Genomic DNA, 26,939 nt, shown 5'->3' on the forward strand with positions numbered 1-26,939 from the left:
TGGAGTGTGCTTGAGATTTTCTCTCTCTCTCCTCCCTCTGTCCCTCCCCCCGCTTGTACACACAAGTGCTCTCCAAATTAATTAATTAATTAAAATCTTTTAAAAATATATTATGTAAAGCATTACTTAGATTATTACTTTTTGCCTTTACAAAAACCCCTCTACATGGATATGACTATTACTGTTGTATAGTTGAAGAAACTGAAGTTCAGACAATAGTTGCGGGAGATAATAATAACCTTACAATAAAACATTATGTAGCCATTAACAATAATCTTTCTGGAAAATATTTAATAACATAGTTATGTTATAAGGTTAAGTACAAGGAAATTCAAAGAGCAAATTTCAAATCTCTGAATAACATATGAGACAAATTTTATTAAAAATTATAAAATTTTTAAAATAAACTGGGAGATATTGCTCTATAATTCTGTGAACAATATATCAAAACATTACTAAGTGGATCAACTGGAATGCTCATACACCACTGGTTAGAATGTAACTGATACAGCCACATGGGGAAACTATTTCAAAATTTCTATAAATTCACACATATGCAATCCCATTCCTGGGTATGCACCTGACAAATATATATTCTGTTCATCAAAAGACGTATACAGGAATGTTTATAGCAATCCTATTTTTAATAACCCAATGCTAGAAATAACTCAATAACTGTACACAGTAGAATGGATAAATACATTCTGGCATATTCATACAATGGGAAACTATAAAACAATAAAAGTGAAGGAACTAGAACTACATGCAACATGGATGAGACTTGGAAATGTATTTTTAAGCTAAAGGAACTAGACATAAAGAAAATAATTCCATATGTGAATTTCAAAAACAGACAAAACTAAGCCCTGGTGGGACACCTGGGTGGCTCAGTTGGTTAAGCATCTGCCTTCCACTCAGGTCATGGGTCCTGGGATTGAGTGCCACATCTGGCTCCTTGCTCAATGGGGGGCTGCTTCTCCCTCTACCTGCAGCTCTCCCTGCTTGTGCTCTCTCTTGCTCTCTCTCTCTCACTCTCTGACAAATAAATAAAATCTTAAAAAATTAATAAGATGAAATTACTTTATGAAAAAAATTTTTAAAAATAAAAACAACTAAGCTCTGGTGTTACTGACTAGAGGATTTACTGTTTAGAAAGGGGCAGGAGACATGTTTCTGGGGTGCTAAGTAATGTTCTATGACTTTGTATTTTCTGCAATATTCAGTTCTTCAAATAAAGCTTTACTAAAAATATTTATAGTAGTTATAATACATGATAAGAAATGATTTTTTTATTTTTATAAAGCTTTCTGTATTTTCCAAATTATTTATGATAAATGAGCATTCATTTTAACAGTACAGTTCAATGAAGTTTGGCAAATGTATAAAGCTGTGTAACTACCACCATACTCAAGATAGAGAATATTTTCCATCTCCCCAAAAGTTCCCTAACACCCTTTTTTAATAAATTAACATATACTATTATATCAGTTTCAGGTATACAACACAGTGCTGTGACATTTTTATACATTGCAGAATCGTCACCAGAGTAAGTCTGTTTACTATCTGTCACCTTACAAAGTTAACACAATATTATTGACCACATTCCCTGTGCTATATGTTATATCCCTGTGATTTACTTATTTTATTTTTTAAATTTTAAAATTTTTTAAATGTATTATTTGTTTCAGGGGTACAGGTCTGTGATTCATCAGTCTCATATAATACCCAGTGCTCATTACATCACATACCCTCCCCAATGTCCATCACCCAGTTACACCATCCCTATACCCCTTCCCCTCCAACAAGTCTCAATTTGTTTCCTATGATTAAGAGTCTCTTATGGTTTGTCTCCCTCTCTAGTTTCATCTTGTTTCATTTTTTCCCTCTCTTTCCCTATGATCCTCTGTCTTGTTTCTTAAATTCCACATATCAGTGAGATCATATGGTAATTGTCTTTCTCTGATTGACTTATTTTGCTTAGCATATATACCCTCTAGTTCCAACCACATCATTGTAAATGGCAAGATTTCATTTTTTTGATGGCTGCATAATATTCCATTGTATACACATACCATCTTTTCTTTATCCATTCATCAGTCAGTGGACATCTGGACTCTTTCCATAGTTTGGCCATTGTGGTCATCCTAATACCCTTTTGAAATAAACCCCCTTGCCCAGTCTGATCTCTCTGGTCTCCTTTCTGTTACTATAGTTTTTCCTTTTCTAAGAATTTTATATAAATGAGATCATACAAAATGAAGTCCTTTGTGTCTCTCTTCCTTCAGCTGGAGTGATGTTTTTAAGGTGGGGCCATATTATTGTTGTGTATCAGCAGTTCTTCCTCTCTATTGCTGAGTAGGATTTCATGGTATAAAAACAGCACAATTTGTTTATCAGCAGCTAATGATCATGTGGGTTGTTTCCTTTTCTTTCTTTTTTAATATTTTGAGTAAGTGGCTAAGAGCATTTGTATACATTTTTGTTTCTCTTGTGCGAATGACCAGGAGTGGAATTTCTCAGCTTTATGATAAGTATATTTTTAATTTTAAAAGAAATTGCTAAACTGTTTCCCAAAATGTCTGTGCTATTTTGTATTTCCGGCAACAATGTATGCGAGCTTCAGTTGCTCCACCTCCTCACCAACACTTAGCATTATTGGTCACTTTCATTTTATGTAGTAGTATCTCATTGTGATTTTAATTCACATTATCCTAGTGACTACTGATATCATTTGTATAACTTTTTGGTAAAATATCTGATCAAATATTTTGCTCATTTTTTATTGGATTGTTTGTATTGCTGAGATGTAAGTTCTCTTTATATATTTTGGGTGCAAGTCCTTCATCAGATATATGTGACTTGTCTTTTCAGCTTCCTAATGATATCTTTCAATCAGCAAATGTTTTTCATTTGATGAAGTTCAATGTATCACTTTTTTAATGATCTGTGCTATTGGTGAGATACTCCCTTTAGAGAAGAAAACACATTGTATTAAAAGGAGCTGACAATAACTGAAAGGTGGAAGAGATACAATCAACTAGTCTAACTGAAAGCAATTCAAATCCAGAGATTTAAGCCACCTATTTCTATGGCTGAAATGAACTGGAGAATAATTAGTGTGAATACAAAAAAGGTTGCACAGCCTTGCTCATAACGCATGACTGAAACAGTATTTGGTAAGGTATAGGGGGAAAGAAAAAGTTCAATTCTATAATAAAAGTTACTATTTTAAAATAGTCTCAGTTTAGAGAAGTGAAGCCAATCATGCTTATCTTTGGTAAAACGCTCCTTCAAAATAAAGTCCAAAGCAATAGGGAATCAGCTTTTAATGAATTAAGAATACTAAAGGGAGGGGCGCCTGGGTGGCACAGTCACAGTTGGTCTGACTCTTAGTTTCAGCTCAGGTCGTGATCTCAGGATCCTGAAATCGAGCCCCCATGTCCAGCTCTACACTCAGTGCAGAATCTGCTTAGGACTCTCTCTCCTTCTCCCTTTGCTCCCCCCCCCCCATAAGAATTCTTTTGTAAAGAAAAAGGAAGGAAAAATAATAGAAAGTGGAATATTTTGGATAAGAAGAACAGAAAAGGATGTGTTTTTAAAATGAAAACAAAAATTTAATTCCAGTACACAATCAAGTTTAGATTATATGTTAAAATAAGCAAAAATACCTAACTACTGTTAGAGGGAGACAACTTTTGAGAATGGGGTTTTCTAACTATGTTGTATTTTTTAATACCCCATATTAGTCAATAAACCAACATTCCACATCCCCCAAAACATGTGTAGACAAAGTAACTGTCTCCTTCATTGCTATTAATTCATGTTGTAAAACCCCAAAAAATATAATTTCTAAAACCATAGAACATTAGTAGGCTTTACAGAAAAAATAAAAATAAAGGAGAGGTTGATCTGTTTTTCTAGTATTCCTACTGTGTTCAAAAACACTATTTAATCAAAAAGTACAAAACCAATTGCCCAGATTTAAAGATAGACAACGTTTAAAATGAGCTCCCCCTTGAAATTGCAACTTCAATAAAAAATTGAGGGTTCCTCCCTCCTCCAGCCAGGCAACTACATAATGATAATGTATTCATCTCTAGGAGAAAAATAAATTAATAGGCTTAATGCATATTGTAATGTTATTTCTATAGAAAAAGTAGATGCTAAAAGAAAATGCATATAAACTCAATATTTGATATTTTCAATATAATTGTGATTCAGATAGGGAATGCATTTTTAATGTTGCCTTTTCAACATATTGAGTTGTTTTTTTTTTTTTAAAGACAGAAAAGCTTTCCTAAATTAGATTTTCTTTTAATTCTCCAGGATACTAAGAAAACAAGGGAACAGCTTGCCTTCGATAAGAATCTTTCTTTTAAATGTGACAGAGAGAGATCCAATTTTCCTAGCTAACCGGATTAGAGTAATCCTAAATAATTTAGCCTCCACTTACGGTTTGGGCAAGTTCATTACATGTGAACTCCCAGCATCTCCTCTCTTTAAGCTCTTTTTGATCAATTAATGCACACTTTTAAGTAGGAAATGTATAAAATCTCCATAGACTATTGCTCCAAGTATTTTTTCCTTATAATTTTATTCATGTCTTTATGCTAAGAAGGAGAACTAAGATGTGTTGAGGCCTGGAATATAAGCTCCTCAAGAGTAAGTCAGTGTCTTACTAGACTTAAGTTCCTCACTAGAATGGAACCTTCTTGAGGGTAAGAATTTTGTGAATTTTGTCTTATTCATCCCTAAAACCCCAGTTCTAAGAACAGAACCTGGACCATTGTAGACATATTCAAGGTGTATCTTTGTCTGTCTGTGACATACCAGGGGAGTATTATGTGCTTTAATACATTATTTACTACACTTACAGCCACAAAAACATGAAGAAATCAGTATTACTCCTTTTCGCAGATGAAAAACTGAGTCTCAAAGAAATAGGTAACTTACCCCAAATCTCTCAACTGTTAAGTAATGTTAACTCATCCACACCCAGGCCCTATCAACTCCTAAGCATGGTACTGACATCTGGGTTATATAAACCAAATACAAATTCAACTAGACCTCAAGACATATTTTGTTCATCCGTCTCTCCATGCCCACCATATTTTCAGCTGCATACTCTTTGTCTCTTCATACAACCACAATTTTTCTAATATTATTTTATAGAAAAAGAACAGAATGGTAATTCAAATTTGCCTCTAGGACAGTTGACTTAATTTTTTTTTTATTACTGATAGCTTAGTGATCTCTTTCAGATTCACAACTTAGTATTGTTAATGTTTAAAAATTTTGTCAAATTGGGAAATCTTACATGGTAAAGAATAAATAAGTGACCATAAGTTCTTTGCAACAACTTCCACTTGAAGGTAAAATTCCTATCTCCCCACTTCTTGAATATGGGCTGGCCTTGTGACTTTCTTTGATTCATAGAAGTGACATTGTATGAGACCTTGCTTATGCTCTCACTCAGAAAGCAAAGAAACCTTTGCTTTGTGGAGGATGCAATATTGTGAGGGGGGAGAAGAAAAAGCACTAGCCACCACAGCTGAGATCCCAGACTTAAGCGCATGCCCAGCAAACGCCCCGCAGAATAAGATAAGCCATCTGAGAAGAGCTCAGGCCAAATCGCTAATGACAGAATAATGATTTTTGTTTCAAGCCAATAAGTTTGGGGAAGTTTGATATGTGCCAGTAAACAGCTGGTAGACCCTCTCTAAAGTTTCTTTTGTATATGGTTATTATAATCATCATTGTGGAAATACTACACACGTGCCCTACAAATACAGAATTCTGACAGATTCTCTTTCAAACAATTTCTCCCCCCAAAAAGCAAAAATACGATTAACTTACATGCTATATTATTAAGTATATTCCTGACAGGAAAGATTATAGATAGAAACCAAATCCTCCAATTATCGTTTTACACATCTGATGATTAGAAAAATTTTCTATGGACTAGCTTCTGGCTCCATGTATTTCAAGCCTTGTTTTTGTTCCACTACACACATACATTAGATGCTAGGCTCCTTAAGACACATTCATGTTGTTTGGCCACATACCTATGAGTCATAGCATCAACCAGGTTGGCAGAATGGACAATAGGAATATTCCTAGAAGCTATTCTTATTCTAGAATGAGGAAGTACTAACTTAAACGTATAGGAAGTGATGATGGGAATCAACTAAATATATTTCACTGAACTAAAACAAAATGTATTCTCCATTCAGATTTTCTTAGCTAGATCTCAAACAATGTCTGGGGTCTCTCCAAAACCACCCAAAAGAAGGAAGAATTTAATGGAAGAGAAGTCAGAGTGGGAAAAGACAGGAGACTTAATTGATTGCAGTTAAATATCTTGCACAAATTTTACAAAAGTATATGGCTGTGTGAATTTATTACTAGGGTCCCTATCAAAGCCTTGGAGTGATCTCCATCATGTAAGGGACCCTGAAGCTTGAGCTTCATTAGCACCAGATGGATCCACATCCTTTCTGCCCCCTTCTTCCTGGCTTACTTCTCTTTCTTGGTCTCAGAAGTAGCAGACAATTACCCCCTGCCTAATTCCAGCCCCTCAGGAATCTTACTTTTCTAACCTAAGCACTTTTCCAATTTATGGTCACATCCATATTGTTTTCTCTTTCTCTTTGCTTCTACACTCCAAAACTTGAATTTCATGCAGTGAAAGCCACCAGAAAAGATAATTGCTTGAGTGTGATAATGGTGACTGACAATTTCATCTTCAAACTATTTATCAGTTCACACTCCATATATCAGGAATCAAGAGAACATGACACCTCTGTCAGTAAAACAAAAGAATCTCGTGACAGCATTTCCATTGAATTTTTCACCTGGCACTCACCACATTAGCACTCAGTTAAAATAACTCCATTCATTATTCCAAAGCAAGAAAAAAGTAAAACACAAGAATGGATGCTGTAGACAATGTAAATGAAATTATATACATATATAAAAAAGCTAATCCTTCACCTGAGCCCAGGTTTTTGCTGCCTTCAAAATAACCTGTCTCGGTTTATTACAACTTTTTTTATGTTTCCAACAATAAGCCAATCCCAGGTCATTCTTTTATACAAGTGAGTTATCCTTTTCAGCAGAGAATGACTATTGTGCAGAACAGTAAGCAAAATATGTCAATCTCAAAGTTCAACTGAAAGTGCCTCTCAGTTACATCTAAGCCTCAGTAAAGGTGTCAGTCCAAAACTCTAGGTAAATCCTCAATTGGCCTGATTGCCACTTTTATAAAATTTTAAGCTCAGATTTCTGATGGTTTGGGTAGTTTCCAAAAGTTGTCTGAAAAGTAGGCCATTCCTGGTCCTCAAAATCCCCCCCTTTTTATTCTTCAGAATATTTCTTAGTCTTTAGGCAACAATGGTGTGTGGTGGTCAAGGTCATAGGCCAGACTAGGGAGTGTTCCCATTTCAGTTCTGCCATGACTGGTGGTGGATTTAGGCAAATTACTCAAATCCTCTGAGCTTGTTTTCTAGTTTATAAATTGCTGATAATAACACTGTGTTTTATATAGAGTAATTGTGTGGATTAAATGAGCTGATATACATAACTTAGCACATTGACTGGCAAGAAAGTATAATCCCTTCCCATTATTTTTTCCCATTTGTATTTCTTATTATACTTGTCATTTTGCTCTGAGAAAGAGCATTGGAGAGGGGGCATAACAAGAATGGAAAAACAATTCAACCTGTCCTAGGACTGATCCCAGCTTTTTATTTCAACCAGCTGGGCTGGGTCACTCCAAAGCAAGTGCTTTCTATCACTCTACCCTTGGGTACCACTTTAGTTCAAAAGGCACAGCCTCTGTCTCTGCAGTTCTTCACATATATCTTTTTCCAAATATATGTTCTTCTAAAAGAATAAGTGCAAAGGCAAAAAGTAAATTTAGCCCATCAAGCTGTATTGAAATGCTAAATCAATTTTTTAAGAAAGAAAAATACTGACAAAAACTTTCAAAATAGAGATCTAAAGATAGTTTTCATTAAAAAAAAATGTGTTCTGGTAAAAGCCCTAACGAATCTAAATAATGTCCTTCATACACCAGGCAACGTTATCATCATCAAACATTTACTGAGTGCCTACTCACGGCCAAACACTGTTAGATTCTGGAATACAAAGAGGCAAATGACAAGGCACCTGCTCCACAGGAACACACTGTCCAACTGAGGACACAGGGCCAGACACGAAAGGCACCCTAGAGTCTAGAAAATATGAAATCAACAAGACAGACAAAAAGTGCCTCCGCAGATGAGAAGGTAAAGCAGTTTCACGGCCATCAGGATAATTTTTACACAGCAAGTATAAAACACGAAGACCTGAAAACTCAGACTTTCTAAGTATCCGTAGTGATTACTTACAAGACTGACATCAGCACAATGATCTCGGTGGCCTCTCAGAGGAGCTGTAGGTTTCATTCACTCCTGCTGTTCCCCCAAGCCTACCTCATCCCAGTGCTGACTTGGATGGTCAGACTGCTCTCTGAACTGGCTCACAACGGAGCATTCACAGAGGTAAAAGTTACACACTTGTGTGATCTTACCCTTCACTCCTTCTAAGATGTGGTAATGGTAGTAAGCGAAGGAAAAGATTGGCTAACCGCCCTCAATCTTTGTCTTTCAGGACTCTCACTTACAGGAGTGTGGTGAAGTAAGGCTAAGCTTAGAACCTGATTGCCCCTCAGAAAGCTTGGTCCTTCTCTCCCTTTCTCTCTTTATCTACTCTTTCTCTTCCACCAGGTGGCTTACCAACAGCCCAAGAGGGTCCAGGGAGGGCACATTAAGGCTCCAGCTCTCCTTATGTCTCACACCTTGGCACTAGTAAGTGGAATTTTCACCACATGAGAATGGTGAGGTCCAAATGTGGATTGGATATTGGAGTGGAAATGGTCAGAACAAGTCTTTTGGCCTTCCTGGCTTCCAGACCATTTAAGCCATCCCACTATATATAGGTAGGAGTTTTTCTGTGGAGTCCTGGTTGGGAGTGAAGTCCCAGCAGTTGTTACAGTGTGATGTCACTGTGCTGTATTGATCAGTTCATCCCGCACATACACTTTCTTAGAGGATTTCTCAGGAAAAGATGGCCAAGACCCGAAAGAATTTGAGCATTTATGAATCCTCTGGCCAAAAGCCATCCAAATATCATGTTAACATTAATTCTTAACAGCATTCATTCCTTCATTTTGAATAGCTCTGCCTAGAAGGCATAAGAACAAGTAAATAGGAATACGATATTCTGTCATATATGTGTCATTTCTTTGACTTTTCGAAACAAGAGCAAATAGTTTGGAGCGGGGGGCAGAGTTGAACTCTCAGTCTCTCTGATAGGTGGAGCACAGAAGTCACAGACAGACACCTTTTTATTTCCCATGATTACATATTGGCCAAACAGGAATTTCTTCATCTTCAATTTTAGCAACAAAAATAGCCAGATTCCCCTGAAAGACCACGTTCACTTTAATATACAAGCTAAAAAAAGAAAAAAATTGTCTAGTCATTCAATGTAGTCAGGTGCATTCAGGACAGGAGAAAGAAAAGTGGGAAGCAGGGGCAGGTTGGTGGCAACAGGTCCGGTCCAGCTCTCTCTTAGCTGGCCCTGGGGGTGGTTTCTGAACCTAATTTTGGCTCTGTCTTCACAGCAATCTTTAGAATGTGAGGAATTTAACATCTCTTGTGCTCCGTTTTTGGCCTAAACTGAAAATCTGAGACAATGGGAAAAGTCTCACTTAACAACCTATTAAATTTATACACCCGCTCCAAATTCTGCAAAATGTCAGAGAAGCCAGCAATATCTAAGATAAACTCTGGAAATGCCAAAATAATCAATGAAATACCATAATCATTAAAGTTTTCTTCACAGTTGAAAAATTATCAAACCTCTTTGCCACAAGCAGCTCTGATTTTATTCTCAAAGGCCTTTGACTATTAAAAATATGTATATAGAATATATTTATAGCTGTGCATCACACTCAGAGTATGTGCCAAATAGATATGCCTACCCAGAAAAATGATAATATTCACAAGTCAGTTATTGACTTTCCCTTTAAACCCTCTGGGCTGGCTATTTGTCATTTGGCTCTCAGCATTCTGGAATCTCCTCTGTATGGCAGGATGGCTGGGAGCCTGTAAACCACATCTCACAGACTTCCTTGCCAGCTGCTTTCTAGTGGGTTCTGCCAATGGGAGGCACTGTTAGGGGCTTGATTTTTTTTTTTTTTTTTTTTTTTTTTTTTTTTTTTTCTGTTTCTGATGGTGCGTGGAAGCATCAAGGAGACGGGCAGGGCAAGTGCAGGCTGTGGAGTCCCGCTCAGGCAGTGCAATAGCTCAGCAAAGGCAGAGAAGGTGCCCCGTTCGCCTTAGCAGCACAGCATTCCTGAGCACTGGCTCCAGCAGCAGTAGCTCCCCAGCCTCTGAAGCAGGAGACTTAGGGCCCCTGGGTTCCTGCAGCATAAGTGAGGTGTGGCGGCCTGGCTGCCTGCAAAGGGTGGTGATAGTTGTAGCAGCAGTGAGCAGCGGTAGTACCTCCAGGGCTCCTCAGCGCAGCAGCCCTGAGCTCTGAGCAACCCCGTTTCCTCTCGGCTCCCCAGCCAGGCCGGGGGTAGGTGGGTAACCTCACCTTTCCCTCTTCACTCCTTCAGTCTTGCCAACAATTTCATAACCAATTCTGTATATGTTTTCCTAGTTCTCCTGAATGAACACCTAACAATACACCTCTGTCTCCCTTCATACCAATGAATCAAAAGAAAACATAAGGATGCATTTTTGTTCATTCTTCATCCAGGTATATATGTATTTGATGAATGCTGAAAAGTCATACAATTCACAAAGAACTTAAGGGGGCAGAATTAGTACATCCCTGATGTGAAAACATTCGAAAGTTATAGAACTCAGGTTAAACATGATAAACACACACGTTCAACCCTGAAATACCAACAAAACAAGAGTAAAGGAATAAAAAGGGTGAGACCACAAAAACAAGGACAGCGGAGGAGGGAATGAAGCAGTGAGGGCAGAAGACAAAGATGAAAACACTAATTTGTAAGATGGAAATGACATGGCTAGTAGAATCTCATTAGCAGCACTCAGAAAGCTGAAACCAAAGATTCAAGTAGCAAATCATCAAAAAGTCTGAGTAATATATGAAAAAGATCAGAAATCCAAGTTGCTTCAGACTAAAAAATTATAACAACAAATCAACAGAAATTAACAAAGTAACACTTTAAATTCTAAGGGAAAGTTATTTCTAACCTAAAGCTCTACCTTCAGCTACACTTTAATCAAAAGTAAAGGTAGAATTAAAATATTCTCAACATGTAAGATCTCCAAAAATTTTATCTTGTATGCAAGCTTTGTTAAAAAAAAAAAAATCCTACAAGATGTGCTCCATCAAGACAAAGAAATAGACCAAGAAATAGGAAGATAAAATCTAAGAAACAAGAAAATTTAATTCAGGGGGAAAGAAAAAAGAAAGAAAATTCCCAGCAATGACTGCCAAGAATATCAGTTAGGGTTCTTGGCCTAGAAAGCAATGAATCCTGATTGGCATAGGAGGACAGTGGGATCCAGGAAAGACAGAGAGAGAAAGAAAGAGAGGAAGTAGGAGAGGCAGGAAGGGAGGAAGGGAAGAAGGGAGAGAGGGAGGGAGGGAGGAGAAAAGGAGGAAAGAAGGAAGGAAGGAAGGAAGGAAGGAAGGAAGGAAGGAAGAAAGGAAGGTAGGAAGGAAGGGAAAAAGGAAGGAAGGGAGGAAGAGAGAAAGGAAGGAAGAGAGGAAGGGAGAATGGAACCTAGACATTATGTGTTCAAAGGCATGAGTTTTATTGAAAGCTGTTTTATAGTTCTGTGAAAAAGTCTGGGGCTAAAATAGTCATAGGGACCTAGATAACAAACCAAATGACATAATAAAAACTTGTGAAAAGAGGAGAAATGTAATCATAGTATAATACAAACTTAAGGTATAAAGACTGATGTATCAGAAAAGCATGATAAGGGGACACCTGGGTGGCTCAGTCAGTTAAGAGTCTGCCCTCGGCTGAGGTCATGATCCCAGGGTCCTAGAATCCAGTCCCACATCAGGCTCCTTGCTTAGCAGGGAAACTGTTTCTCCCTCTCCTTCTGCTCCCCCTGCTTCAGCGCTCTCTCTTTCTCTGACCAAAAAAAAAAAAAAAAAAAAAAAATCTTAAAAAAAACCCCTGATATAACTATAATGGGAGAACAGGAGGAAAAGCAGGTGTATGCATTGAAAGCAGGGCTGAAGAGGCACTGTAAAAGAGATATTCCTAAACTTCCAGAGAAGGAAGCTAATAGATAATACCTAAAATTAAAAACAAAACTACAGAACTAGGAATAAAATATAGTATTAGAAATTGGGATGTAAATGCCAGATTAAACAGCTAAAAATGAAAATAAAAGTTTGCTTGAAGAGAATGAGAAGGGGACAGGGGTGCGCTTCTGTTTGTTTGCTTGTTTGCTTGTCTTTAGGCTTGTAGTACTGTTTGGATTTTAAATTTAAGCATGAGTATTACTTTGAGAATATAATTAATTTTTTAAAGATTTTATTTATTTATTTGACAGAGAGAGAGAGACAGCGAGAAAGGGAACACAAGCAGGGGGAGTGGGAGAGGAAGAAGCAGGCTCCCGGCAGAGCAGGGAGCCTGATTCGGGGCTCGATCCCAGGACCCCAGGATCATGACCTGAGCCGAAGGCAGACGCTTAACGACTGAGCCACCCAGGCGCCCCATAATTAAATTTTTAAAAATTAAAAGATAAGGAGTTTGGGTGATGTCATATACATGCAGTACTCTAAACAACAATAAATTGGAACATATGAAATTCAAGCTATATTTTCTTTAATGAAATTAAACATTAACTATTTAATGTTCCTTGCCATCTTTATGCACTACCAATGTACTTTGCAATTTTCACCACATGCAAAAATAAATTTCACCCGATATCAGGTAACACTTCCATAAATTTTGAATTGACTGGGTGTCAAATGATTTAGAATACTAAAGTATTCTGGTAGATCCTATTCTGATTATTATTACTACATAATGAATCATCCCAAAACACAGTAGCTTAAAGTAATGGTAATAATATTATTATCTCTCCCAGTTTTGGGGTTCTTGCTTAAGGTCTTTCATGCAGTCACATCCAGATGACCAAGGTGGCTGAAGTTAGAGTAATCTCAAAGGCTTCCTCACACACACATATGGTTGTTGATGCTGGCTGTTGTCTGAAACCCCAAAGGAGGCTCAGCCAAAATACCAACTCACAGCCTTCCTATGTAGTCGGGCTTCCTCACAGCATGGGAGTTGGGTTTTAAGGATGAACATCCCAGTGGACAGGCAGAAACATTATCATTTTTAATGACCTAGCCTCAGAAATCACAGAGCATTATTTCCTTAATAGTCCCAATCCCCCCAAAAGCCAAAGGAAAGGAAAATAGATCCCCACTTCTCAACAAGAGGAGTGTCAATGTCACATGGTAAGAAGACAATGTGGGAAAGGAGGTTTTTTGTTTTTTTGTTTTTTTTGCAGCTATTTTAGAATAGGTCTCTTTGTTCCAATATAGAAAAATCTACATTCACATAATGTTGAATAACCAGTAACTATCTTCAAAAGGAGACATGCTTACACCATCAGATTTTTACCTGGGACATCTATGCTTTGGGGGGAATGGAATAATTTTCACGAAATTAATTTTCAGATCCCAAGTTCCAGATGTACTCTTTCCAAAATTTGACTGCCTGAGAATATTCATGCCAGTTGTTCCTTTTAAAAAAGAGAGGCATGCCTATCATCCACTTTACCATCTTACTATGGTACATTGACCCTGAGTGTAAAAATCTCCAGAGTTGCAAACAATAGGACAATTCAAAATATAGGTGTTGGTATTGAGAAAGTAAATGACTAATAACTGAGTCATAAAATCTGGAATTGGTTTCAATTCTTTGCCTTTAACAAAATTGAAAGAAGACCTAATTAAGATGACAGCTGGTAGATCATTAAAAATAATTTTTGATGATAGATAACTATGTGATTTTGGCTTATAACTTGGAAGGAATTCAAACATTTGAGTGACATTGCTAAAACAAAACTCTTTCCATTCTCATCTACTTATTTATGCGAATATGTTTTCTCAGATCTTACATCCATAAAAACAAAAATAGAATAGATTGATGCTGAGCTTTGCCTCATTCTAGCAATAAGTAATATGCATTCACAGATACATACATTTATTGAACAAAAAATAGCTCAACCATTTGAATAATGGATACATTTTTAATAAATTTTATCCTTATGTTTATCTAAATGTATAATTATTTATGTTGTTTAGGTTAATTTTATATTGACTCATGTAATGAAAAATCAATTCAGAAGAAATTTTAACACTTGGAGTCGTATGGTCACAAATTTTTAATTACTTTTCAACCTACATATCTGTTTTTATGGCAGGAAAAAGTGATCACTAAAAGATTCTCAGGCAGAAAAAAATGTATTAAACCAGGATAAAATTTTATTGGAAAAGTGCTATAGAAATAGGAGTTCAGAGAGAAAAAATAAATGAAGAATTTTTGGTTATTAAAGTGAGTTTGTTCATGTATTTTTATATGGATTATGGCAGGAATCAAATGGATGCATTTCAAAGACTAATGAAATTTTTATATTAATGTTCACAATTTTCTGTAAACTATATATTTTACAACTAGTCAAGCTTATGATGAGAAATTTTAGAGGTCAACAAAAATTTGTGAGGTGGGATCTAAGTTTCAAAATTGACTCGAGACCATCAATTTAGAATCTTAAAATACCCTCCAAAATAATATGAAGTCTGAGCCTAATTTAACAGAAAGTATTTTGCATAGAGTTATTTTTGTTTTTAGCTGAAAGAAGGAGCCTCTGCACATTTTCATATCCTATTCAACTATACAGTTGTTTTTATTGTACATTATGTGTCTAACTCTGAGGCAAATCCATAGTACAACAAAAGAAGAAAATCTTGTTTTATTAAACCTGGCAAAAAAATTGTTATGGTTGAACTTTATTATCATGTCAAAGACTAATTAATTAGAGCTGAGATTTCTGGTTTTACATACATGAAAGAACATACCTAGAATTAAAAATCTACATTGTTATATCTTTGAGGAGTATGGAGCATATTGAAATACAGAAGTAAATGCTTGTTCATTTCTTTTGAAGATCATTGGTAATATGTACTGAACATAGGATGTGGAAATACAGATATGTGCTCCTTGTTCTTTTTTCAGTGCTTCAGTGCCCACCAATAGCAAGTTTGAAATAATCTTAATGGTATCATATATCCCAAGGCTCATTATGGTGCCCGGCACAGGATAGACGTTCAATATCTGTTTGTTGCATTATTGAGTGAATGAAAGAACTGGGATTCATTCATTTAATGAGGTGGTCAGCAAGCCTTTTCCAGTTTCAGAAATTTTTTATTGAAGTACAAATTTACATTTGAGTTCTATCATCTGAGTAGTGTTTCCCAAAAGTCAGCCCATAATCTGAATGCCTCAGTGTCACCCAGAGGACGTGTTGTATATTTAACTTCCTGTACCCCCACTCCATGTTACTAAATTACAACTTGAGGGGGGTGAGGTCTGGGATTCTTCATTTTTAATAGGCTCCCCAGTTGACTGTCATACATATAACTGACAGGACTCAGGAGAATCAGTTTTGGAAACAAGAAAAAACGGTAGATTCATTCAGAGAATGAGAAGGCAGGAAATGCAAGCAGTTTCAGGGGGAAAAAATAGTCTGGTCAGGGCACCAACGCTAGAAATGAAACAATGCCAAATACTTGTCACTGTGCTCAAGATCCAAATTAGACGGAGAGGCTGGCGGCTCTACCCTGGGTCATGTTGGTATCCCATTTAGGGTGGGGTCGGTCAGGGCCATGATTAGTAAGTAGTGCCACTAGGCTGCATCTAATAGAGAAGAGAGTTTCTCACAAACATAAATCAAAATGCTGCTAGAAATCAGAAAAGCTGTTTAGGCAGCCAAAAAAAATTACAGATACAAGGCTGTACACAATGGGATGGCATGTCTCATAAAATAACATGTACCATGTCAACAGAGAGCCAAACACGAGATTATTACTCAATCTGAACATTATAGAAAGGATTCCTATTATTAAGAGCAATTGGATAACCTTGAAATTTTTCTCCCATTCTGAGTCTGTAGCTCTGTATTACTAACTGAATTCCAAAATCACCCAGCTCAATTTTTAAAAATCAGTCAAAATCTGTTTAGAATCCTTTAGAAAAACAAAATAATTGACTACATTTGTAACTAATGACAGATTACTGGGTAAAGTACTGTAGGGAAGAGTAATCAATAATCATCTACTCAGCTCCTGGCCCCTTTAGCCATCCTGACCCCTTTCACTCATCATGTATCCACTGTTCTAAAGAAAAATCTCTATCATCTTATCCCCTAGCATTGTCAAATGAAGAAATTGTCAAGGAACCACCTGCTCATTCCCAGTGGCTTTTGCTTTTTTCCTATCTTATTTTGTGGTTAAAAATTTTTTGGCCTAGGTGTGCCTGGATGGCTCAGTCAGTTAAGGGTCAGACTCTTGGTCTCAGCTCAGATCTTGATCTCAGGGTCATGAGTTCAAGCCCAGTGTGGGCTCTACACTGGGCATGGAGCCAATAAATACATTAAAAAATACATACATACATACATACATACATACCTTTTGGGCCTAATTTTTGCTTGTTCAAATCTAATGTTCTCTCTTTCCTCTGACCTCTACAGATTTAAAGTTCATATTTGCCAATTTCTTTGGCTCACAGAATCCTCATAGTCTTGAATAAGAATTGCCTACTTCTCATCATTCTGGAACCTAATTACTAACTCCCTTTCTCCAGCTTTGTTCATGTTGTTTGGATTCCCCACAGAAGCAGGGAAGTTGAACTATGTTCATAAATCTGTTACATGGCTGAATATAAAGATGCTCACTGGTTAGCCAGGAAGTAAACATTGACAAAATATCCAAATAATTAAATAACTGCACACCCACATCATTTTTCAGGAATTTAAATGTATATGTGTTCAGCTTTTCTGACTCATGTCATTATTCTTTCAGTGATAGAATGGACATGGTACACTGCTCTGTGAAGAACACCTCATTACCTTTCACAGTTCTCTGCATTTCATAGTGTTGCCTAAAAATATCTTTTCACTAGAAGAGCCTAGAAGAACAGCACTCAAGAGAGTTGTGTTTTCCATTACATTGATCTTAGCCAGTAGACTCCAATGCATGATTGAGTTGCATGCTGCTAATAAATTAACAAACATTACATCTGTTCTCACCTGCATTTTAGTCTTTCATCTGGGTGCTGACCAATATTTAATGTTAAGCTAACACAAGAGTTGCTTTTTCTCTCTTTAGTTTGTTTTGGATTATTATTTTAATACATTTACCAATAACCAATCTGTTAAAAAATACACACATACTGAAGATCTATGTAACATATCCAGGAAAATAAATTTATTTCTATCAAGAAAATATTATATATGCAACTAACGAATACTTGAACACTACATCAAAAACTAATGATGTACTATATATTGAGTAACTGAACATAATAAAAAAAAGAAAAATATTATATATGAAGTGACGCAATTCTTAGATTACGAAAACCAACTTCTTTGGCAATATAATCGGACAGTGGTTGACAGCTTTTATTGGTGCCCCAAAAAAGTCAAACGTAAGACAAGCCTATAATAAAAGTTCACAGGCTATTCGTCTAAACCCTATTCACACAGTGGGGTGATACTGGTTAAAGCAAATAAATAAAAAGATAAAAGGTAAATTCTTATGCCATAAAATTAACTCCTGAATGCAGATTGGTTCTGATGCAGGCTTGCTGGGTCCAAAGACCCAGAGGGGGACCCGGAGGACGAGCCAACAGGGTTTTGGCTTTGCGCAGGATGAAAATCAAACTCAGCTGAGATGAAGTGAGAGCAGAGTTTACTGAAGATGTAGAGAGATCGCAGATACAGACAAGCATCTGGAAGTCTTGGAAAGGAGAAAAGAGTAAATCTCGTCATTGCTTGGTGTCTGGGGTTTTTATTGAGAATGGTGGTCTGGTGTACATGCCGTCTCAGAAACCAGGAAGTAGACAAAACAAGGACAAGTGCTTAGGTGTCCTCCACAAGTCACTTATGCCCTGGAGCCAAGGGTCTTGGCATCAAGGTGTCTGGAGTCAGTGGTCTTAGAAAACATGCATGACAACCTCACCCGGTGAGATGTTATCTATTAGGCTGGAAGACTCCAAAGAAATCAACTGCTTGACCTTTACAAAGGGGACGTACGTTAAGGCATGTGTAAGGTGGAGGTGCAGGTCCTAGCAAGAAAAGAGGTAGCAAAAAAGCAGTCTTTTATGGGGGCCCTTCAGTTTCCCTACCTCATTTCTAGGTACTAAATTTTTACCTGATAATTTTGAGAATTGCTGATGTTTTAATGCTAAAGTATACATACTCAATATATGGATAATCCTCACCTGACAGGAATATAGTTCCTGACCAATAGTTGAAGGATAATGGGGAAACCCATAGCTAGATGCAAAAGGTAAGCAGGGCAGAAGCACTGCAAAAGGACACTATATTGGTCAGGGTTCTTTAGAGAAAGTAAATCAAGAGGAAACTGAGATATTTTATAAGGAATAGGCTCACATGATTATGGAGGCTAAGCAGCCCCACCATTTGCAGTCCACAAACTGGAGACCCAGGAAAACCAAAGGTCTAAGTTTCAACATGAGTCTACAGGCCTGAGAACCAAGAGTGCTGATGGTGTAAGTCTTAGTCCAAGGGCAGGAGAGGACCGATGTCTCAGCTCTAACAGGCAGAGAGAAAAACTCACCCTTTTTCCATCATTTTGTTCTACTCAGGCCTCAGGGGGCAGATTGGATGATGCCCACCCATATTAGGGATGGCAATCTGCTTTACTCAGTCCTGCAATTCAAATGCTAATCTTTTCCGGACACACCCAGAATCAAGGTTTAACCAGAGAGCTGGGCAGACTAAGGCCCAGACAAAACTAACAACCACAGGCACTGATCTGATTTGAAGTCTGGCTGTGACACTATGCTTGACTTTGAGCCTAGTTTTCTTCATCTGAAAAATGAAAATAATAACACCTCACTCCTAAGGTGATGGGGAGAGTAAAGAGAAATAAAACAGATGTAAAAGTGCCGTGAAAATTTTAAAGCAGTCTAGAAATATAAGGTACTATTATTTCTGTTTCCTGTTGGCGCCACACTGTAAGTTATTAAGATACAGTAACAGGCTTGGAAAGTAGAAATTTAAGACAAATCCTTTGTCAAGTGATTCCGTTGGAGGAAACAATATAAATAAGCTTAACAAGTCATTTTAAGCTTTTGGATACAATGGTAGGTAAAATATCACCAAAGGTATAAAAGGTAAACCTTTGCCAAAGAAGCTGTGCTAAAACTGACACACAGCCTATGAGATACACCGAACAGGAATGCATATAGATAGGCCAACACAGCAATGCCTGGACGGTTATGCCAGGAAACTGTCTCAAAAATGAAAACAATCAATTGGAGTTACTATCTCCACACCAGTACATGTGAAGGTAGTGGGGTGCTCGTCCTCGAGCATCTACATGCTTGGCATATCTCTGTGAATACCCAGGTAGACAAAGAATGTGCTGCAAAAATAGAAGAAGCAATTGCTTACGCCAGTGAGAGAAACAAATGCCTAGAGAGAAGGAAAGAATTAGTGATGGAAGTGAGCGCACAGAATAGCTCCTGCTTTTAAAGCTGTGTGGACTTAGGCTTCCCAGAAGTCCCAGACCTGTCACTCTCCCAGCTACTATCACTCCTTACACCAAAGCTGTCAGGTTTGAATAATAGAAAACCTTCTGTTGCTTCCTCCGGATACTGAGTTCACCGAGAGGCAGGCAATATAACTATCCCACCATAGTCCTGGTTCTTTCTTCTCTGACAGATCCAACTTCTACTGAGAGTGATCTTCCAGCGATAAGAAATGAGAGTTGGAAAAAAAGATTGTCACAGCTTTAAATTAAGAGTCTGGTAAAAAGTTAAGTAAAGTAAATGATACAATTTGAGTAAAAATTATTTCCCCCAAACCATCATTTTCTCCCAAGCTTTCTTAAGTTGGTTAGAATCTACCAGTGTTTCATCAGTCACTTAAGCCCAAGCATGTGCTCATCTTCAGTCACCCTTGCTACCTCCACCTGCACAATGTATTAATTGCCAAATCTTATTATTTACAGGCACACGCTACAGCAGGATCTTTCTTTTTAGCCCCTCTGTTAATACTCTAGTTTGTTTTCACATTGTTTTTATGAAATCCCTAAAATAGGGTTCCAACTAGCCTCCCTCCTCATGCCTTTCTCTCACTCTAATCTATGCAACACTATGGGTGCAGCTCTCCCATTCACACCACTTTCTAACTGAAAATCCTTCAGTGGCTCACCCCTGCAGACAAAATTAAGCTTAAATTTCCTATGCTAAGGATTAGGAGTATGAAAATGCTAAGTGCTGGAGAGGTTATGAAGCAACAAGAACTCATATTCTGCTGGTGGAAGTGTATGGATAGAACTGTTTTGGAAAGTTGATTCTCAGAATCTCCTAGAGCTAAACACATGGATATCCTATAACCCCCAAATTCCACTTAAGCAGTCACTTTGATAAATAAACAGTGGTGTAGTCATACACTGGAATACTTATAAAACAATGAAAGTTAATGAACTATACATACATTCAACAGCATGTACAAATTTCATAACAATACTGAATGAAGTTAGACACAAAATAATTTATGCTATCTAATGACATCATATAAAATTCAAAAACAGATGGGGTACCTGTGTGGCTCAGTCCATTAAGCATCTGACTCTTGATTTCAGCTCAGATCATGAACCGGGAATCGTGAGATCGAGCCCCATTGCTTGAGATTCTCTCTCTCCCTCTACCTATGCCCCTTCCGCCTGCATTCACTCACTCTCTCTCCAAAAATAATAAATAAATAAATCTTTAAAAATAAAAAAGAATTCAAAAACAGGCAGCACTAATCCATGGTGTTAGAAGTCAGTGTAGTTTCCTTTAGGGAGAAAGAAAGGTGTCATGTTGTTTCTTTCTCTACATCCCTCCAATCCTCATGTCTTCATCCACTCCCCTACCCTTCCATTCTGTATCTTCTTCCTCTGTTCCGTTACTTTTCAGAGGTTAATACTGATACAGAACCAACAAGATGTGGGGACTGGAGGGGCAGGAATTTATTATAAGAAACTGGCTTGTGTGATTATGGATGCTAACAAGTCCCAAGATCTGCAAGTGGCAAACTGGAGACCCAGGAGAGCTGATGGTTTAGTCCCAGCCCAAAAGCCAGCAGGCTCAAGACCCAATAAGAGCAAAATTCATAAGTGATGTAGAAATTGATATCACAAGTAGCATATTAGAAGTGAGAAATCCTAGAATGAAGAAGTGATTGTCTCCAGGTAGATAGATAGTGGGAAATTGAGAATCCCTCATGGACACAGGAATAGGATCAGGGATGTAACCCAACCCAAGCTATGACATGTGAGGAGATAGAGCTGGGGCTTCTGGGGAAAAGTTCTGAGTCTTCAAATGGATTTGATAGTTTAAAAATATAATATGTGAAGCCACAAAAAGAAAGACCAGCTGTGGTGGAAGCAGTCCAAGGAAAGCATAGCCAAGAGATTGCTCCTGGTAATAATTTTTGAACCTTGAGAAAAAGTATATCAGTCTGAGTCCAATCAGGAGGTAGAAACTACATAGAAATATAAATATAATAATATAAAGGAGTATTATGCTGTGATAAGAGAGACTATAAAATATAAAGAAATTTTGTATGGTACCCTAGGGCTGAGGAAGAATACCCTAGGAAGGACAAACTTGGAAGGAGACCCCATCATCAATGCTGGTGTTCAGACCTCCTTGGAGAAGGTGTAGTTTAGTTCCATCACTGGATAGCCCAGAAATCAAATCGGGTTCCCAGACCTGAGCTGTTCTGCAGTTGCTGGGCAATCAGGAAGCAACCCTGTGGAGTGCAGGTGGGGAGCAGGCAGTCAGCAACCTGTAGAGGGTAGAAACCTTCTGGATGGCAGGCAAAGCATGCAAGGCTTTCAGAGGGAGCAGAAGCTGGCTTAGTGGGGACCCTTTAGGGCACAGACAATTTACACAGGGACCTGAAAAGGGAAATGGGGTACTGGTGCAGACAGGAAGACTGTGGAGTGCTAATCTATGTCCAGCATGCAGGACAGTGCTAACTGCCAGCCTGCAAGGTTGCCAAAAGACCACGTTCTGGGGCACAACTTCACCAGATGTCCATACAACCACACTGCAAACCTATCAAGCAACAGCCAGACAAGGCAGGAGAGCCCTTTCCTCCTCCGAGGCCCATCCAGTGCCCTCTACTAACAATGCCTACATAAAAGTCTCACTTATAAGGAGAAACATTAAAAGGGATTGCCTGTTACCATAAAGCATATATCGAAGGGTGAATTTGGAGCCCAGAGGCAAGAAACTGATAAATGGCACACAAGCTGTACGTACCGGTCATGAGAACAAACAAATTCTCTTCTGGTTTTAGACATTTTCTGCTGGATTTTCTAAATGTTGCAATTGAAAGATCACTAACTGATAGAGGACTCAGCCCTCATACCATCTGTAGCTAAGCAGGGTTTCTCATGGTTTCCTGTAAGCCTTTCTGCCACATTTCCCATCCAAAATCTTTCTGTCCAGGTCTCTTTTTCTTTGTTAGAATCCTACTTATTACTTCAAAGAGCTAATGTTTCAGTTCAAGTCCAAAGTCAGGAAAAGACTGATGTCCCATCTCAGTAGTCAGGCAGGAGGTGTTCCCACTTATTCATGGAGGGTCATCGTTTTTTCTTCATTTGGGCCTTCGACTGATCGGATAAGACTCACCCCTTAGGGAAAGCTATCTGCTTTACTCAGTCTACTGATTGAAACGTTAATCTCATCCAAAAATACTGTCACAGATATACCCAGAATAATGTTTGACCAAATATCTGAGACCCCATGGCTCATTCAGACACATAAAATGAACCATCACAATTGCCTTGCCAGCTTTTCACCCTTATTTCTGGCAAAAAGTACTCTATTGATCCTTGAGAGAATTTACTTACCTTATTCTCAAATATATGATTTATAAGGGATTGAACACTTTCCCCTAAAACTCTAAGGATCTTAAAACTATCCAGATATCCTGTATGACCACAGTGCTTGGTACAGAGATGGACAAGTAGCACAAACTTAAGGGTATAATAATAATAATAACTAACGTAACAAATACTACTGGTTTTAACCATCATAATAACTCACTGGTACATATGTTCCTGGAGAAGAGAAGAGAAGCTTTGACTTTCAACTGGAATTAGTAGAGATGTGAATTGCCTTATCCATTATGCTCACAAGGAAAGTCAGCTTGAGAATAGAAGCAACCCAGAGGGCGTTCTTGATGATTTGAGCTCTAAATTAAGCTGCATGTGAAGCCAAGGCTCACCTGTGGAGTTTTCAGTTATGAGTTGGAGATTTCTTATTTTTATTTAAGCTAGTTTGAGTTGGATTTAGGTCGCTTGCAACAGTAAAAAATTGGAGGCTATTTGGTCGTTCTTGAATTCTCCGTTGGCAATAAAACATAGCCCGAGGAGGAATGATTTATTTTCAGTAAGAAAAAAAAATCTAATTAAGCAACCATAATAGTCATAGACTAGGTAAAAAGAGGATTGCTTTTGGTGCTTTAAAGAAAGAAAAGAAACAGAACTATCAGGGAATGGAATTACAGAAGTAAAAAATTTATTCAATACTCTTGGTGATTAAAACAATTACTTTATGGAGTAGATTCCCAAGAAACTTATAAAAGTCCCCAATTAGACAATACTGCCTCTTTGAAAAGTTTGATTTTTAAAGTTTAGACTAATACATCTCTCTTTTTAAAGCATCAGTGATTTCTCCTAAGCTCCTCAGTAGTCTTGTCTATATAATGGTAAAGCTGTTCATTTGTATTTGTTTATAAGTGTTTCCTAGTCCTAGGTCTTTATAACCACAAAGTTTATTATTGAAAAGTTTTAGTTCACTTCAAATATTTTCTGTGCTATTTGGAAAAAGTATCTAGGGGAAAATTCACGTAAGAAGAGTAAATCCAATTTAACAGAAAACATGAAACACTGTTGATGAAGTGCTTTATGTGTGCGTGTGTTTGGCCCAAAGGAAGCATCGGACTGGCTCTGGGAGTGGGAGGTAGAGTGAAAAGATGCAGTATCTCCTCCTTTGCTTGCTTGTGTTGGATAAATGGATCATTTTATTGTCAGGCTGCCTGAGACTGAATGTCAACATTATACAGGATGGTCCCAAAGGTATGCAGTACACGGGATGCTATTCTAGTTTCTCTTGCTTGATGCCATTAAATGAGCTCACATTCCATAAGATAAGAGTCAGATGAATTGAAGGCCAATAAGTACCTAGTTTTATAGCAGTAGTTTAAGTTCAAACTCCTCATGAGTTTATGTGTGTTTCTATGGAAAGACTGCATCTAAAACAACACCCTAACAGATGAAATTTCCAGAGAAAACAAAGAAATTTACCTTGAATTGCTGTACTAAATGGTGTTTTTTTTTTCTTTCAATAACAATAGCACAACAGTCTTTTAGAATGCGTGAACACTCTGAGCCCTAACAGTGGATGGTATTTTTAATCTGGAATATCAGAAATACATTCTATGTTCATACAGAAAATTTTGGCTGGGTTACATACAAGAAACATTCATCCATTCATCCCATAAAAATATATTGATTATCTATTATGTGCTAGGAAACGTGATTCCTGTCTTCCTAAATCTGTCTAGCATAATAGAAAGTTTTGTTTGCTCTAAAAATCTGTGGTTATCATGTGTTAAATAGGCACCACACTTCAAGAGAGATGTAATAAGAATGATAATTATGGGGGCACCTGGGTGGCTCAGTTGGTTAAGCGTCTGCCATTGGCTCAGGTCATGATCCCGGGGTCCTGGGATCAAGCCCCATATGGGGCTCTCTGCTCAGTGGGGAGCCTGCTTCTCCCTCTCTCTCTGCCCCTCCCCGTTTGTGCTCACACACACTCTCTCTTTCTGTATGTCAGATAAATAAAATAAAATATTTTTAAAAAATAATAATTTTTATATAGTAAAATATAGTATAAGATATAATCTTTATATATATTATATATATATGAAATATCAATAATGGTAGTATTCAATACATTTTACCAATTGTTACAACACAGGCTCCAACAAACCAAAATGCTAATAGAATAACATTGATTTTCTAAGAAATCTGTGGAGTACAGAATCCCAGCCATTATGTCCACTTGTATGTGTGGTTTGCAAGTTCCACCGTGCCAGGGGCAGGACCTTAAAATGGAAACTGTCCCTCGCCTCTCACCATAAGTAAAATGAGGGCTAAAAAGAGATCATAATATTGGCAATTAGAAATTGATCACCAATACACATTTATTGCATGCATACCATGTGTTAGAAACTGCTTGACAGGGGCGCCTGGGTGGCACAGCGGTTAAGCGTTTGCCTTCAGCTCAGGGTGTGATCCCAGCGTTATGGGATCGAGCCCCACATCAGGCTCTTCCGCTATGAGCCTGCTTCTTCCTCTCCCACTCCCCCTGCTTGTGTTCCCTCTCTCACTGGCTGTCTCTATCTCTGTCGAATAAATTAAAAAAAAAAAAAAAAGAAACTGCTTGACATTTGATCAAGACTTAAGTCAAACTGCAGGCTGCTAAGAAGTAAATATGAAATAAGAATGATTCAGCAGGAGGGTACACTGCGAGATTACTGATTGTGGGAGAAGCAAGGCGGAAGAAAATGCTGACCAGATGAGGAAGATTTTTCCATGTTTTAGGCTGAGGAGAAAGTTGTGGGAAGAGATAGACTGAAAAAGCGAGTAAGAAAGGACATCATTGTCAGAGCAAGAACTTGCAAGAGGTAGAAGGCTTGGGGTATGAGCACAGGTGAAGGACAGGAGGCATCATGACTGTGGAAGGAAGGAAGATGAAAGTGGATGAGAACTGTAAGCCAATTCAGAGGTGTAGAAGAAGTAAAACAAGTCCCAGGCAGATGACAGGAATTTGGAAGGAAAGGAAGGGGATGATCCAGGAGAGGAATACGTGAACTTCAAAGAGATGGTCTGAAGCAAGTTTTTCACAGCTATAACAGCTATTTCCTCTGTGAAATAGTCAAGGTAATCTGCTAAGGGGAAATAGGGCAGCATTAAGTACAAAACTTAAAAAGACTGGTAAGAAATGACCAGCATGGGGAATGGGCAAGAATATGTAAAGATTTGCTAGAGGATATTAAGAGCCCAACAGAAGTTGGAAATCATGAATGTATAAGGCAGGTAATCAACATGGTGTGTGATTTGCTCCAGTATTATTCAATGCCTGGTGTTAAGATCAGAACAAACAGATGGTTAGGTTATTCTAGAATTGAGGCTTAGGATAATGGAATGAAAAGAAGGTCATGAGAGTGTTGGGCTAGTGAGAGAGAGGTTTAAGTGAATATGATGAGTTGTAGGTTGGTTTGAATAAGGAAAGAAAGCCAAAGGCTTATTGATCAAGAACATACAAAGCCTGCAAAGTAGAAGAATCAATGAGAGTAAAGAGCAGCCGCTCCCCTACATAAAACCTCTTTAAGGCTATTCTGCAGCCTTTATATGGAAGATAAAGTTCAATTTACTTCTTATAACAAGGCTTTCCATAATCTTACTTGCCTAGCGAGTGCATTTCTCATTCCTTCCCACAAATGCTCACAGGCATTCTACATGTCCTGGCAATCGAATGACTATGTTGCTTCCTCCCTTTATGTCAC

The 26,939-nt window shown here is 37.8% G+C and overlaps 1 long non-coding RNA gene across 6 annotated transcripts in view; it reads right to left on the reverse strand.

The window, feature by feature from the left end:
* The window catches only part of LOC103663012, a 144,037-nt gene that overhangs the window by 97,275 nt on the left and 19,823 nt on the right, over window positions 1-26,939 (reverse strand). The window lies entirely within an intron of this gene.

The sequence above is a fragment of the Ursus maritimus genome, unplaced genomic scaffold (genome assembly GCF_017311325.1).
Source record: "Ursus maritimus isolate PB19 unplaced genomic scaffold, ASM1731132v1 scaffold_12, whole genome shotgun sequence".
NCBI classification, from domain to species: Eukaryota; Metazoa; Chordata; class Mammalia; order Carnivora; family Ursidae; genus Ursus; species Ursus maritimus.